The sequence below is a fragment of the Protopterus annectens genome, chromosome 7.part0, assembly GCF_019279795.1.
Source record: "Protopterus annectens isolate FY-2018-M chromosome 7.part0, PAN1.0, whole genome shotgun sequence".
Taxonomy (NCBI): Eukaryota; Metazoa; Chordata; order Ceratodontiformes; family Protopteridae; genus Protopterus; species Protopterus annectens.
In genome coordinates this window covers 1,501,339,308-1,501,356,811 of record NC_056739.1, presented here as the reverse complement: position 1 = coordinate 1,501,356,811, position 17,504 = coordinate 1,501,339,308, and positions in this window count along the sequence as shown.

Genomic DNA, 17,504 nt, shown 5'->3' with positions numbered 1-17,504 from the left:
TGGTACTGTAGTACTGACAGAATGCAATGGCTTGCTACAGCTGGCCTGTGTCACCAACAAATGGCCTACAGGCCTCTACCAAAGGCCTGCATCTCACCCGTACTTCCAATGTATGTTATGTCATGGACACCCAAATAACAACATAACACACTCCACATAACCCATATGCAAGGGCATGTGGACAAACCATAGTAACATGTCCACCATGTCCCACTGCATGAACTGTGCACCAACACCAAAACACAGCTGTGATGAGGTGATAACTATAGAGAAAGTATCAGAGAATGTTTGCATAATATATGGAAGAGGATAGAATAATAGAGGGGGGAGAGCATGGGTAGCATGGATTGTACAAAGTCCAAAACACAGCAGTGTGCACATACTATCCCTGGCTGCAAACACAAAAATGGGTGGCTACAAACCTGCCCATACACCACAATAGGGGTAATGTCCTGACTTATGACCCCTGCCTCTGGTTAACCTGTGTGAATCTGTACAGCTGTGAGGTATTGTCACAGCAAGATAGGGCCATACTGTCACATCAATGGATGTACAAGTATGGGATCCTCTGCCATCACTGCACCATGGTGCTGAACTGGTTACACAGACCTAGCAGCAAGTGAATGCATCTCCCCCTCCAGAATGACATAACTTTGCAGAAATATGTAGGCATTTGACCACAATACTGGGCACAGCTGCATTCACCCTGTGCTCCCCAGGACATCACTGAAAGCAAGTGTATAACAGTACACATGTTTGAATATCTCTGCTAACACCAATGCCATGTAGCAGAAGCAGCACAGATGCAATCACCTACAGTACCCACTATCCCTTGCACAGTTTGACCCCATATTGCCAACTAATCTACAGATACCCTGCAGAAACAGTTTGCTAGCTGTAGGTGTAGAGCAAAAAAGTCTGCACTGGAGTACAATCTACCTGGAATGGATCCACACATTCAATACATTCAATACAGAAGGGCATACCGGGCATGCTCACACACGTAGAGAAATGAAGGCAATGTCAGACAACAACATACTGAAAGATCATACTGGGCATGCTCGCACACAAACAAATGAAGCCCATGTCTGCCAACAACAGTGGAACATACATATCTGACAGTTGCAGATATTAGTGCACACACTCCTCAGTATGCACCAGTCATGCTTTGCACACACATTGGATAGGAATACACACATATATCCAAGGACAACACACTATAATATGCCAAACGTACACATACATAGATGTGTGGAAGAGAGTGACAGTGACAAAGATCCTTCCATCATGAGGCCTGTCCCACCCAGCACACAGCCAAATGGCTACAACCACATGATGTGCAAATGTCACTCACCATAGAAATTAGCCACTGGTATCCCTCAGCATCAAAGACTCTGTGTGGTTGTACTAGCTGTGCAACATGACTGTACAAGGCAGTAGTCATCTAGCAGTTTTATATATGTATCTGTGGAATATAAACCTGTGTGTGCCTGAGTGTTATGTGTCTACCTCTAGATGAATGGGTCATGGCCCATGCACACACACTGGCCTCCCCATAGCCCTACTATGGCAAGCCTGCTGATGTCAGTCACTGAGAAATACACCTTTGGGGAAGGGATTGCCCAGTATTCTCTGTGACACATCTTATAACTGTGTAATGCTGTAGTGTAATAAACTGGTTAGATAGGAGTTCTAATCTCATACACGGCTGTTGTGTGTATGTGTGTGTGTGTGTGTGTGTGTGTGTGTGTGTGTGTGTGTGTGTGTGTCTCTGTAAGGAGTGATGCTTTTTAGGATAGTCAGAATCACTACAATTCAAATTCCTTACTTTGGCAAGCCTGCTGATATCATTCATTTTGAAATAGACTTTTGGAAAAGGAATAGTCCAGTAATCTCTGCAGCGCATCCTATAACTGTGTGCTGTTGTAGTGTGATCAATGAATTAGTTAGGAGTTCTAATCCCAGACATGGCAATTGTGTGTGTCTCTGTATGTGTAGGGCATAATGCTTTTTAGGCTAGTCACATTCACTATAATTCAAATCCCTACTTTGGCAAGCCTGCTGCTGTCATTCACTTTGAAATACACCTTTGGGAAAGAAACAGCATAGTAATCTCTGTAGTGTGTCCTATCACTGTGTAATGCTGTAATGTCAAAAGCTACTTAGGTAGGAGTTCTAATCCCAGACATGGCAACTGTGTGTGTGTCTCTGTCTGTGTAGGGAGCAATGCTTTTTAGGCTAGTGACACTCACTACAATTCAAATGCCCTACTTTGGCAAGCCTGCTGATGTCATTCACTTTGAAATGCATCTTTGAGAAAAATGTAGCCCAGTAATCTCTGTGGCATGTTCTATAACTGCAATGCTGTAGTGTGATAAACTAGTTAGGTAGGAGTTCTAATCCCAGACATGGTAACTGTGTGTGTGTGTTTGGCTGTGTAGAGAGCAATGCTTTTAGGCTAGTCACACTCACTACAATTCAAATGCCCTACTTTGGCAAGCCTGCTGATGTCATTCACTTTGAAATACTCCTTTGGGAAATGAGTATCCCAGTAATCTCTGTGGTGCATCCTGTAACTACGTAATGCAGTAGTGTCATCAACTAGTTAGGTAGGAGTTCTAATCCCAGACATGACAACTGTGTGTATGTGTGTGTCTCCATCTGTGTAGAGAGCAATGTTTTTTAGGCTAGTCATACTCACTGTAATTCAAATGCCCTACTTTGGCATGCCTGCTGATGTCATTCACTTTGAAATACACCTTTAGGGAAGAAGTACTCCAGTAATCTCTTTGACACGTCCTATAGCAGTGTAATGCCGTAGTGTGATATAGTAGTGTGGCAGGGGTGCTATTCCCAGACATGGCAAGTGTGGATGAGTGTGTGTAGGGTGCAAAGCTTTTGAGGCCATTGACAGTCACTACAATCTCCATTGAACTACTTTGGCAAGCCTGTTGATGTCATACCCAGTGAAATACACCTTTGGGGAAGGAGTACTCCAGTAATTTCCATGGCATGTCCTTTAACAGTGTAATGCTGTATATTGGTATAGTAGTTTAGTTGGGTTCTATTCCAAGACATGGCAAGTGTGTGTGTGTTTATTTGTCTCTGTAGGGTGCAATGCTTTTGAGGCCATCCACAGTCACTACAATTTCCACTGACCTTTTTTTGCAAGCCTGCTGATATTATTCCCAGTGAAATACACCTTTGTGGAAGGATTAGTCCAATAATCTCCATGGTGCATCCTATAACTGTGTAATGCTATAGTGTGATAAACTAGTTAGATAGGAGTTCTAATCCCAGACATGGCAAGTGTTTGCGTCTGTGTTTGCCATTTGTATCCTGTGTAGAGGTGGCTGTGAAATTGTAACAAATGGACTCATTGTGGGGCAGCTGTTGTAATTTTGAAGGCAGTCACGGACCTAAACAAGAAGTGTTTAGCTTTTGGTCAGCAATGCAACAGATGTAAAAAGTGGAATCATTTAGAAAGCTTTGTAAATCCTAACAGCCACATTCTTTTATTAAGCGAGAGCATTCCAAGAAGCAAGTTGATCAAATAGAAAGCTGCGACCCTACTTTTTATGTTGATGGTGTCTCTGTGCTTGAGGAGAAGTTTAATACAGTCGATTTGTTGGCAAAGTATTTTGTACTGTACTAATTAATGGGAGACTTGAGCTCAAAGTTGATACTAGTTCAAAGTGCAATATTATGTTAACAGAAAGGTTTGCTAAGGTAAAAGCATGTGAAAAACTTTATTTGGCAAAGTGTGTGAAGCTGGTTGCTTATGGTGGTGAAAAGATCCAAATTAAAGGCTCAGTAGCACTTTCATGCTATTCTGCTGGGAACAGCCATGACTTGTAGTTTTACATAGTCAAAAGACACATGCAGTCATTGTTAGGTCTCAAAGAGAGTTTGAAATGGGACTGATTTTTATTTAATAAGGAAGTCCACCATGTTGGCATTAACAACAATGAAGGCTGGTTTCACACAGAATATTTTTTCTGAATATGCTGATATTTTCAAAGATGGGCTTGGCAAACTCCCAGTTGTGTACTTCATGAAGTTAGACCACTAGGTAAGCCCAGTTGTCAGAGCAGCGCAGAAATCCCAGTAACAATGCAGGGCAAAGTAAACACAGAGATAGACAGAATAGCACATTTAGGAGTAATTTTTCCAGTAGAAGAACCAACTGAATGGGTATCCTCCATGGTAGTAGCTCATAAGAAAAGCTCAAATGACATTTGAATATGAATTGATCCAAGAGATTTGAACAAAGCATTGAAACGACCTCAACATCCAATATGTACAGTTGAAGACGTTGATGCTCTCATGCCAAATCAAAATCTTCCTTGCTAACCACTTTCGGTACACAATTTGGAAGGTACAGATTTTTGAGAATGCCATTTGGGATTAATTTTGCCAGTGAAGTCTTCCAACATGCAATGGAGCAAAATTTGTTCTGGTTATCCATGTGCTGTTATAGTAGATTATATTCTTGTAGGTGGCAATGGTGAAGTTGAACATGATAGAAACCTCAGAAAAGTTCTAGATCATGCTCATGAATCTTAAACTAAATCCTCAGAAATGTAAACTCAGGTTAAAAGAAGTTACTTATGGGGGTCAGTTGTTTACCAGTTCAGGCTTACAACAAGATCTGTCCAAGCAAGCTGCAATTCTTGAGATGCCAGCTCCAAACAATGCCACATCTTTACGTTTTCTTAGCATGGTCAACTATTTAGGCAAGTTCATTCCTGATTTAAGTGAGCTTTCAGCACTCCTACAAGAGCTAACATGCAAAAATGTAAATTGGTCCTAGTTGGAACAACACCAAACAGCATTTGATGTCCGGAAACAGAAAACTGGCAGTCCACCCACTTTGCGATATTATGTTGTTCACAAACCTGTAAATCTTTCCTGTGATGCTTCAAAATATGGTCTTGGTGCAGTAATTCTTCAACAGGGCAGACCAGTAGCCAATGTGTCTAGAACTCTAACTCAAACTGAGATACAGTATGCGGAAACTGAAGAAAGAGCTTTCAGCAATAATGTTTGTATGTTTGAAGTTCAATAATTATATTTATGGTCGACCTATCCAGATTGAAACTAGTCACCAACATCTGGCTACTATTTTGAGAAAACCAGTGCACACAGCTCCAACTAGATTGCAATGCATGATGTTAAAACTGCAAAAGTACAATTTCAATATGATTTACAGAAAAGGCAAACTTCTTTATCTTGCTGATACTTTATTCATATCACCCAGACAATCCAATTACCAGCATGACAATGAAAAAAATGACTTTGAAGGTATGGAAGTGAGACATTTTTTCTTCCAAACATCTTGATGAGCTTAGAAATCACATAGCTTCTGATCCAGTTCTCCAGAAGCTGAACCATTTTATCAGTCACAGATGACCAGCAAAACAAACTTGTTTACCACAAGATGTGCAGCAGTATTTTCCTTATTGAGACAAGATTTTGATGGAAGATAGTATCATCATGAAAGTTCTAAATGTTGTAATTCCAAAATCCTTGCAACAAGAGTATATTAAAATCTTGCCTCAAGGTCACCCAGGAACTGATTCTACCAAAAGAAGGGTGAGAGGACTAGTATTTTGGCCTTCTATGTCAAAAGATATTGAGAAGGAAATCTCACCTTGTACAATTTGTAATAGTACTAAACCACACCAACAAAAAGAACCACTTCATCTGAACCAGATTCCTGAACTACCTTGGTTGACAATAGCCACAGATATTTACAAATGGAATGGGGAATGTTATTTGGTATTAGTAGACTCTTACTCAAACTGGTTCGAGATTGACCTACTTCCTAACCTCACTTCCAGTACTGTCATTATGAAATTGAAGAGACATTTTTCTGTCCATGGTAATCTGCACAAAGTCATTTTTGACAATGGTGCACAGTTTACAAGTCAGCAGTTCAAAAGATTTGCTGAGACACGGGACTTTGCTTATGTTACTAGTAGTGCTGACTGTAATGAGCTATAATGAGAGCTAGACACTTTGTGAACATATTTGGTGCAGTGATAGTCCAAAGGATGAGACAGAGAACTGATAATATCATTCAGACTCACAAACCCCTAAGAAATGCCTGAAGTCTGGATGAGTAACTATATGATGATGCACACCTTTTAGGTCTAGTGTTGGCAGGAAACTTGAAATAGAAAGAAGAGGTAACAGGTTGTGAAGTGACATAATTTTGAATTGGGGCACTATCACAAACAGGTTTAGGAAAGAAAGATCCAGAACTTGTCTGCAAGTATTTTCTTTCTCTGGCACTGGGAACACCCTTGAATGAAACCAATTCCTCAGCTGGGAAGAAGGAACTTTTTCTATTACTCCTTGGGACAGCATGTAATGAAGAACAAGAGGAAACAAAACAGTTTGATCTGTAGGATAAGGAATGATTCCCTGGAAGGGTGGAATTTTCTCCCAGTGCCATCTGTAACTTTGATGAATGATTTTTAGAATCCATTTGTCTCAAACAATCTGTTGCCAAAGAGAAAAAAGGAGATTCAGATTTTCTAGAAGATAAAAGGGGTCAGGTTAGGAGGTGGTTACAAGTCTATTGAGTAGCCATTCAGACTTATTGAACTGTCCTTGGTTTTGGGATGTGTGAGACTTAATTTTGGAACCCTCTGGCTACTTATTCTTAAACATCTGTTTACCTGAATTCTGTTGAGACTGCTCATTCTGTTTTTGCCAAAACTGGATAAAGAGAAGGAAAATCCCTTGGATAATTTGGAAAAGAAAGGCTGAATATCTTAAGAGATTCCCTGGATCAGCTTGCCCCCATTCATCACACTTTTTGATCATCTCTGCAGTGGGGGGAGGAGACATTAAATCTCTATCCATGGGAGAATTTAAAATATCATTTTTACGTCATCTGGGAGGTTCTGAGAATGCAACCAAACAAACCTCCTTAAAACAGTACCAGTGGCCATAGCTCTGGAAGAAGTATCAATAGAGTCATGCACATACTGCAAACAATCAGTAGTGGTCTGTGCAGCAGAAGGAACTAAGTAATTTAAAGCAGATTTTTCTTCACAAGAAGAAATTGTAGATAAAACATTCCTCATACTTTCACTATATGACAAAACAAACTTTAACATATGAGCCTGGCAATTTAAAATTTGAAAATCAGAGTTACAGAAGGGGTCTATATTAGATAGTTGAGTTACTGAACTTAATACGATATGATCGACACCATATCGCCAAGTCCAGTAACATTGAATACCTATTAAAGACATGAAAAGTCAAAAACAGAACTACTTGTTTAAGCAGGGGGGCAAGCCCCCTACAACCCCCATGTGGGGGGCTGCACCCCCCAAACCTCCCCCCGTTACTTAAATATTCCAACTCTGAGACTGCACTACATTGAAGTAAATGGAAATCTCCCCTTACAGAGATTTCCGTTTACCTCTTCGATGTTCTGCAGTTTTACCGTTTACGTGTCGACAATGTGCGATTCGACATTGTGAACGTTCGCGATTCTAATATACACCTCTACAGAAGTATACACTTTTCCCCATGCCTGTCAATAATGTTTTCATCTTTATTAGAAAGAGTAGGATTGTAATTAACTAAGTGCTTAGCAGCAGTGGAGTCAACAAAGACTATAGCTGCCAGGTCAAGTTTGGGAGTAGTGTATAAAATCTTAAAAGACTGAAGAACTTTATGCATCCTATCTATGCTTTTTTTGGGACAGCTGGCTGACTATCAGGAAAATTGCTGGCATTAAGACACACATCCTGTAAAGCAGACAGGAGATGAGGAATATGTATAGGTTCCTGAAAATCCTGTTAACAAATCATAGTATTTTCTGAGGGAATGAGAAACTTCACTGTTCTCCCACTGATAACACTGGGACATTATAGCAATAGTCTCAGAAAAAGAGAAATTCCCAAAGGGAATCTGAGCTCTCATTTGCGTCTGAATCAGAAATCTGAGGACAAAACCCTGAATCTACCCCTTCATCTTCCTGTTCAGATTCAAAATCTAAACTTGGATCTCTCCAGGAAAAGGGGCAACTGTCTTTCTTTATCAGAAAGTACTCTACTAGAAGAATCAATAGCTTGAATTAAACCCAATCCAGTCCTGGTAAACTACTCCTATCCAAGGAAGTTTGAGGAGGAGTAGACTCATGCTTGATTTTCTGTTCTATTTCATTTAGATAGGAAAAAAGCAAGCATTTCTTATGCTTTTTTATGCCATCTGACTTGCTGCTGTGCATAAATCCATCAGTAATGGGTCAGAGGATGCCTTTTATGCAAGACACAGGCTGCCTCTAAGCAGTATGTAGGATACTGTGTATAGTAGTGAGGCTTTACGTCAGGCCATATTGTTTAGGTTTTTTTTAACTTTAGAAAGGAATCTCTATGGGCATTCCAGTTATTGCATGTGTCTGGATAGATACATGCCAAAGTGAGCATTATATTCAATAATTGGCCTAATGACGGCTGACATGAGGGGAACAATAAAATCCCTAGACCTAGACACTTTCTCTTTGTTTATAAGCTGTACAATATAGGACTTTCTTACAATAATGGACACATGTTGGTCAAACATTAGGGCACTGACCACATAAATTCCTAAATCCCTAACAAGTGGGTCAGTTATTAGCAGCATATTGTCAGTGTTGTAGTTCAGAGCACAATAATGCATTTTTCAGCATTTCGTTTCAGTCCATGACTTTGTCACCAGTTATTTATTTGTGACAAACTTTCCTGCAGGATGGTTAAGTCATTGGGGGATTCAATGACTCCTCCTAGCTTGCACTTATCTGCAAATTTAGTTAGCAAGTTTTGGTATTGGCTTTTACTTCAGAAAAGTAGATGCCAAACAGGAGAGGCAGAAGACAACATGGACAGTGAATAGTGGTTGCTAAGGGGGGAGGCACAGTGTGGGACCTGTAACTATGCATCAGCAAGCAATCCTATGCAAATGAGGGGAATGATACTGAATCCCAGATTTCCCCTCAGTGCTAGTCAGCACCCAACAGTATAAGTGCAGGAATAGCTTGGTGCAAGCCTAGGTGCTAGCTGCCATCATAGGGGTGTGTGTTAGGCATACTGTAAGTGGATTGGAGCCCTGTGGCTTGGGTTTGCCCTTAGCTTAGCAGTGCTAAGCAAGGGGTGTGTATCTGAGGCTGTCTAGAACTCTTTACGTTGCCTAAGCTGGTGTGTGCGTCATGCACCAGGCTTTAAAGGAAAAAAATGTAAACCAGGAAATAGCAGCTCTGTGCACATTTGAGCACTGTGTTTGCACAGCACACCCCTGGGCTTAAACAGGAACACAATGGGAAGGGAAAACAGCAGTAGGAAGGTAATCAGGGAGAACTAGCAGAGCTGGCAGGTGAAATGTATCAGAATCAGCCAATTACACAGGCAGCAGACCAGTCCAGCCCAGAATACTACTATAAACTATGCAAACACCTTTCCCTCTGTTTTTTCCCACATACTCTATACCACTGGTGTATACAAGTGAGGAAATTTTAACAAACAAAAAAACAAAATGATAGGGGCTGCAGTAGCTATCATACATCAACATGTGTAACAGGCTGAGGGGGGTGAGGATGAGAATGCTGTTGAACAACCCACAATGAGGAGATGGAGAAGTGTGTACAGACCCAGGGTAACCTACCAGGGGCTACATGAGCTGGAGATAGTGGAGCACTATAGGGTGGACAGGGACCTCCAACAGCAAATTGTTGAGCTGTGCCGGCCACGCCTGACACACAGAGCTAACAGAGGGGAACCCATCCCAGTGGATATCAAGATATGTGTAGGCCTATGAATACTAGCCACAGGTACCCTCCAAAGGCAAACTGGGGATATCATGGAGATCTCACAGGCATCAGCATCCAGGGTACTCCACCAGTTCCTAGATGCCATGTCAGCACATGCTGGTGAGCACATATACTTCCCCAAAACCCGTGAGTCGCTCACCAGCAATAGGCGTCTCTTCTTCCAAATAGCAGAATACCCTGAGGTAGTGGGTGCTATAGACTGCATGCACATACACATCAAAGCACTACCCAGTGAGCAGGGTATGGTCTACATCAACCACAAGGCTTTCCCCTCCATCAACTGCCATGTCATGTGCAATGCCCAGGGCATAATAATGAATGTTTGTGCTGGCTGCCCTGGAAGCTATCACGATTCCCACATCTGGCATCTGATGCAGCTGTACCAGAGATTTACCAATGGGGACATCCCTCACAGTCACCTAGTGGGGGATGCTGGTTATGCACTGGAGCCATGGCTGATGACACCCATCAGAAATGCACACACACAACCAAACAAGAACTCCATAATGAGGCACATGCACAGACCAGAATTATAACAGAGCGTGTGTCTGGGATGCTTAAGTCACTGTTCCAGTGCCTGGACACATCCGGTGGAGCCTTGCAGTACTCCCCAGCTACATGTACTCAAATTGTCATTGTATGTGCCATGCTACACAATATGATCCATCAGAAACAGGTGCAGAAGGAACACCATAGGGCAGGGCCACACAGCTCTCCACCATTGCCAAGGCCTGCACAGGCACAGAGTGACTTGGAGGAGGAACAGCCTGAGCCTGCCCCAGTAGACAGAAAGAGGCATGTCCAGTATGCTCTGGCCTTGGCAAAGAGGAAACACATAGCACATACACTGACACAGGAGGGACCCAGGGAATGACTCCTCTCTCTGACTCACACATACAGTAAAAAGGATGCCAAAAATGACACTACCTGTGCTCAACCATTTATAGGGAGTGTACTATGTGCATCCAACATAGGCAGCCCTCCAGTACCATCCTCAATACTGGCACACCCACAAGGTAAGTCACTCTTTTTACCAATTGCTGAATGGAGTAGTATGTGTTGTTACTTGTCCCTATGGTATGGATGTGAGCATGCAAGGAAATCGGGTGGCTGAATGGGATTCCAGCAGATAGTAGACACAAATAGTGGCAGCATGTGATCTGTAACAAATAATGGTGTCACCATAGTAGCCAGTACTACACATGGTGAGAAAACCCACTGCAGGAAATGTGCTGGGCCACATGTGTGTCCATATGACATGCACATGCCAGTCAGGGAGGTTCACATACCCAACAACAGTCTCAGCCAGCAGGACAGGTGTAGACAAACACAAACAAAGGCCATGCTAAGGCCTTTGAATGATGGCTATGGGTAACCGCCCCCCAGGCCTACACAGACAGACTACAACAGGTCAGGCAGTGGGATGTTAGTTATGAAGTGTAAGAAGTCAGAAACTGATATGTAGGCCAATCAAACCTAAGACCTGTAGTACACTGATATGCCTCTAGTCAGCATGATCAGTTACAATACAGAATGAAATGGAGTACCTGACATACCAGTACAGTCAGCAAATGTGTACAAGTGTCAGGTGTGCCCCCCCAATCCTAAGTAGAAATGTAGAAACAGTCAGGTGTTCCCCACCCCCAATCCTATGTAGAAATGTAGTAACAGTCTGGTATGCCCCCCAATCAGATGTAGAGACATTGTAACAGTCAGGTGTGCCCCCCCAATCCTATGTAGAAATGCAGTAACAGTCAGGTGTGCCCCCCATCCAATCCGATGTAGACATGTAGTAACATGTATGTGTAGGTATAATACCAGTGGAGCACAGATGACCTGAGGTGGCCAAGGTAACAGGATAGATTGTAGCATTTGTACAATATGCAGGTATGCGTGTGTTAGATTAGTGTGTGTTTCATATTGTGTGAGAGTGGTCAGTATGTATGCATGTTGAGGTTTGACCTGGTGGCCATTTCCCACTACTGCCGATGACAGGGCCAAGTTCTCACAACTGCAGTGCCAAAGACAATGCTCCCCAGTATAACAAATTCTAGCAGTAAACCATTGTAAATGTATGGCGGCAATATGTGTCGCCATCTGAAAGATGGACATGGCATGACAGTTGGGATAAATATACAAGCAGTAAACAGGGAAAAGTACCCCAGACATACAGTGTATAATGTGTAACCATGAAATGGACACACCCTTGGAATTGTACATGCAGATATGCATCACATTATCTGGGCTTATAGTAGGGAATACCAATGTCGTCTGGCCGAACACTTGCAGACCACAAATGTGATAGGACTGATGTATTGAGAAACAGCTGATGTCCCTGCACAAGCCAGTATAACTGGAATGTCCCATGCATATCTGTGAGTCAGATGCAAGTAGTGTCCATAGCAGACATGCACTCATCTCACCCAACCACCACCCACAGGTACCTCTCCGGTCTTATCCCTGCTGTTGGGAATGGGTACAATATGACCCTCACCTGTGTATGGCAATAGTGAAAGAATGCAGCATGCAGTACAAGTGTCCCATGCAGGTGTGTCACTAGCTGTAAGCAGCACCCTGCCAGCATCCACACCACCTGATCAATACTGATAGAAAGTATTGGCATGAACATCTAGCACACCTACCCTGTCACCCTAGGGGAATATACTGTATGGTAGTCTGGTACTGTAGTACTGACAGAATGCAATGGCTTGCTACAGCTGGCCTGTGTCACCATCAAATGGCCTACAGGCCCCTACCAAAGGCCTGCATCTCACCCGTACTTCCAATGTATGTTATGTCATGGACACCCAAATAACAACATAACACACTTCACATAACCCATATGCAAGGGCGTGTGGAAAAACCACAGTAACATGTCCACCATGTCCCACTGCATGAACTGTGCACTAACACCAAAACACAGCTGTGATGAGGTGATAACTATAGAGAAAGTATCAGAGAATGTTTGCATAATATATGGAAGAGGATAGAATAATAGAGGGGGGTGAGCATGGGTAGCATGGATTGTACAAAGTCCGAAACACAGCCATGTGCACATACTATCCCTGGCTGCAAACACAAAAATGGGTGGCTACAAACCTGCCCATACACCACAATAGGGGTAATGTCCTGACTTATGACCCCTGCCTCTGGTTAACCTGTGTGAATCTGTACAGCTGTGAGGTATTGTCACAGCAAGATAAGGCCATACTGTCACATCAATGGATGTACAAGTATGGGATCGTCTGCCATCACTGCACCATGGTGCTGAACTGGTTACACAGACCTAGCAGCAAGTGAATGCAGCTCCCCCTCCAGAATGACATAACTTTGCAGGAATATGTAGGCATTTGACCACAATACTGGGCACAGCTGCATTCACCCTGTGTTCCCCAGGACATCACTGAAAGCAAGTTTATAACAGTACACATGTTTGAATATCTCTGCTAACACCAGTGCCATGTAGCAGAAGCAGCACAGACACAATCACCTACAGTACCCACTATCCCTTGCACAGTTTGACCCCATATTGCCAACTAATCTACAGATACCCTGCAGAAACAGTTTGCTAGCTGTAGGTGTAGAGCACAAAAGTCTGCACTGGAGTACAATCTACCTGGAATGGATCCACACATTCAATATATTCAATACAGAAGGGCATACCGGGCATGCTCACACATGTAGAGAAATGAAGGCAATGTCAGACAACAACATACTGAAAGGTCATACTGGGCATGCTCACACACTTAAACAAATGAAGCCCATGTCTGCCAACAACAGTGGAACATACATATCTGACAGTTGCAGATATTAGTGCACACACTCCTCAGTATGCACCAGTCATGCTTTGCACACACATTGGATAGGAATACACACATATATCCAAGGACAACACACTATAATATGCCAAAAGTACACATACATAGATATGTGGAAGAGAGTGACAGTGACCAAGATCCTTCCATCATGAGGTCTGTCCCACCCAGCACACAGCCAAATGGCTACAACCACATGATGTGCAAATGTCACTCACCAGAGAAATTAGCCACTGGTATCCCTCAGCATCAAAGACTCTGTGGTGCTAGTACTAGCTGTGCAACATGACTGTACAAGGCAGTAGTCATCTAGCAGTTGTATATATGTATCTGTGGAATATAAACCTGTGCGTGCCTGAGTGTGGTGTGTCTACCTCTAGATGAATGGGTTATGGCCCATGCACACACACTGGCCTCCCCATAGCCCTACTATGGCAAGCCTGCTGATGTCAGTCACTGTGAAATACACCTTTGGGGAAGGGATTGCCCAGTATTCTCTGTGACACATCTTATAACTGCGTAATGCTGTAGTGTAATAAACTAGTTAGATAGGAGTTCTAATCTCATACATGGCTGTTGTGTGCATGTGTGTGTGTGTGTGTGTGTGTGTGTGTATGTGTGTGTGTGTGTGTGTGTGTGTGTGTGTGTGTGTGTGTGTGTGTGTGTCTGTAAGGAGTGATGCTTTTTAGGATAGTCACACTCACTACAATTCAAATTCCTTACTTTGGCAAGCCTGCTGATATCATTAATTTTGAAATAGACTTTTGGAAAAGGAATAGTCCAGTAATCTCTGCAGCGCATCCTATAACTGTGTGCTGTTGTAGTGTGATAAATGAATTAGTTAGGAGTTCTAATCCCAGACGTGGCAATTGTGTGTGTCTCTGTATGTGTAGGGCATAATGCTTTTTAGGCTAGTCACATTCACTACAATTCAAATCCCTACTTTGGCAAACCTGCTGATGTCATTCACTTTGAAATACACCTTTGGGAAAGAAACAGCATACTAATCTCTGTAGTGTGTCCTATCACTGTGTAATGCTGTAATGTCAAAAGCTACTTAGGTAGGAGTTCTAATCCCAGACATGGCAACTGTGTGTGTGTCTCTGTCTGTGTAGGGAGCAATGCTTTTTAGGCTAGTGACACTCACTACAATTCAAATGCCCTACTTTGGCAAGCCTGCTGATGTCATTCACTTTGAAATGCACCTTTGAGAAAAATGTAGCCCAGTAATATCTGTGGCATGTTCTATAACTGTGCAATGCTGTAGTGTGATAAACTAGTTAGGTAGGAGTTCTAATCCCAAACATGGTAACTGTGTGTGTGTGTGTTTGGCTGTGTAGAGAGCAATGCTTTTAGGCTAGTCACACTCACTACAATTCAAATGCCCTACTTTGGCAAGCCTGCTGATGTCATTCACTTTGAAATACACCTTTGGGAAATGAGTAGCCCAGTAATATCTGTGGTGCATCCTGTAACTACGTAATGCAGTAGTGTCATCAACTAGTTAGGTAGGAGTTCTAATCCCAGACATGGCATCTGCGTGTATGTGTGTGTCTCCATCTGTGTAGAGAGCAATGCTTTTTAGACTAGTCATACTCACTGTAATTCAAATGCCCTACTTCGGTGTGCCTGCTGATGTCATTCACTTTGAAATACACCTTTAGGGAAGAAGTACTCCAGTAATCTCTTTGGCATGTCCTATAGCAGTGTAATGCTGTAGTGTGATATAGTAGTGTGGCAGGGGTGCTATTCCCAGACATGGCAAGTGTGGATGAGTGTGTGTAGGGTGCAAAGCTTTTGAGGCCATTCACAGTCACTACAATCTCCATTGACCTACTTTGGCAAGCCTGTTGATGTCATTCCCAGTGAAATACACCTTTGGGGAAGGAGTACTCCAGTAATTTCCATGGCATGTCCTATAACAGTGTAATGCTGTATATTGGTATAGTAGTTTAGTAGGGGTTCTATTCCAAGACATGGCAAGTGTGTGTGTGTTTGTTTGTTTGTCTCTGTAGGGTGCAATGCTTTTGAGGCCATCCACAGTCATTACAATCTCCACTGACCTTTTTTTGCAAGCCTGCTGATATTATTCCCAGTGAAATACACCTTTGTGGAAGGAGTAGTCCAATAATCTCCATGGCGCATCCTATAACTGTGTAATGCTGTAGTGTGATAAACTAGTTAGATAGGAGTTCTAATCCCAGACATGGCAAGTGTTTGTGTCTGTGTTTGTCATTTGTATCCTGTGTAGAGGTGGCTGTGAGATTGTAACAAATGGACTCATTGTGGAGTGGGTTTTGCAAATTTCTTATATGGTGGCCCTAATATATGTCACAATGTCCACCTTACAAGGATAACAGATGTCAAATAGCCAAGAGGCTGGGATGCCAATCCATAACTCTACATGTGACATCAAGGCCTGGTGAACAAAGTAAGCAACCCTTGTATTACCCAGAGAACACTCTCAACCCATGTCTCATACACAAACACACTTGCCTAGGCAACAACCGCTGTGTTGGTAGTACCCTGCATATTGCCCACAGATAGTAACCATGGTGAGATTGCAGTGGACTACAGAGGGCATGGTACCCTGTCCATCAGTACAATAGGCACATAATTGCAGACAGTGCACCTTCACTATGTTCCCCACTGGATGCCTGCAACAACTGTGGTGCCATCAAATGTGACCCACAAAGGACATACCATGCCATAAACACATACCCTGTATGGACAGATGGCACTGACACCAGGGAATACCTGTATCATGCTATCAATGTAGGTGCAGGGTTAACCTGGTGTCCATGACCAGTTCCCGCCACATGAGGCCAGGACTGGCACATCTGATGATAACAATCTGTGTACACAACATGGGCCAGACACCCCAGGTACAGTCCCACATGTCACTGTACATGCATGTGGGACATGTGCATATCCCAGACACTGTCCATGTCATGGACTATAGAACACATACATGGCAAGCATTGCACAGTACTGGCCACGCACAATAGTAACTCAGGTGACTGGATTGTGAATACAATACCCACCTGTGTGGGCCAGACCAGACAATATACCCCTGAGCCACACTGCAGACCATTGTCATGTGGCCTGATGCCAAGGTATACCCTTCACCTAGCCTTGTATAGCATTCTGACACAGTCAGCCACTAAACACTCATGAAGCAATGCACCCATGAATGTCAGTACTGGAACCCTGTGCCTGTGTGTGTGTTGTATGATGCTTCCGACCACATTCACATTCACTACAACTCCCATTGGCCTACTGAAGCATGCTGTCTGATGTCAGACACCTTCACATACTCTTTGCCCATATAACCTCCAGATAACCCCTGTGGTGCATGTGATACCTGAGCATTACTGTATTGTGGCAAACTAACTAGTTAGGAAGTCTGTTCCTGATCCTGCTAAGTGTGTCAATGTGTGTGAGTCCCTGGGAGAGTATGGCTGTGTTGACATTGACACCTGTTCATGTGGACAGGCACGTGTACTACACCTACCGTATCGCTACTATATCATTGTTGCAGATGTTACTCACCATCACATATACCTTTGGACAGCTCCCCAACATGTACGCTATGTGGCGCTTGCAATAACTGCATAAACGTGATAGCAATACATAGTCAGTCAGGGGTTTGAAACCCCCTACTGGTAGGTGTGTGACACAAACATGCTTGGGTTTTACTCTTCCACCCCCTCGCTGACTTATTTTGTCTCTGTCTGTCTCTCTCACTCCCTTCCTGGTGGATGTGGAGAAGTACACCTGCTTTGCTTAGGCAGCAGCTTGTGTTTTGTAAGTGATGCTCATGATCAGCTAATGGCATCTGCACAAATTGCAGTCCTCCTCTA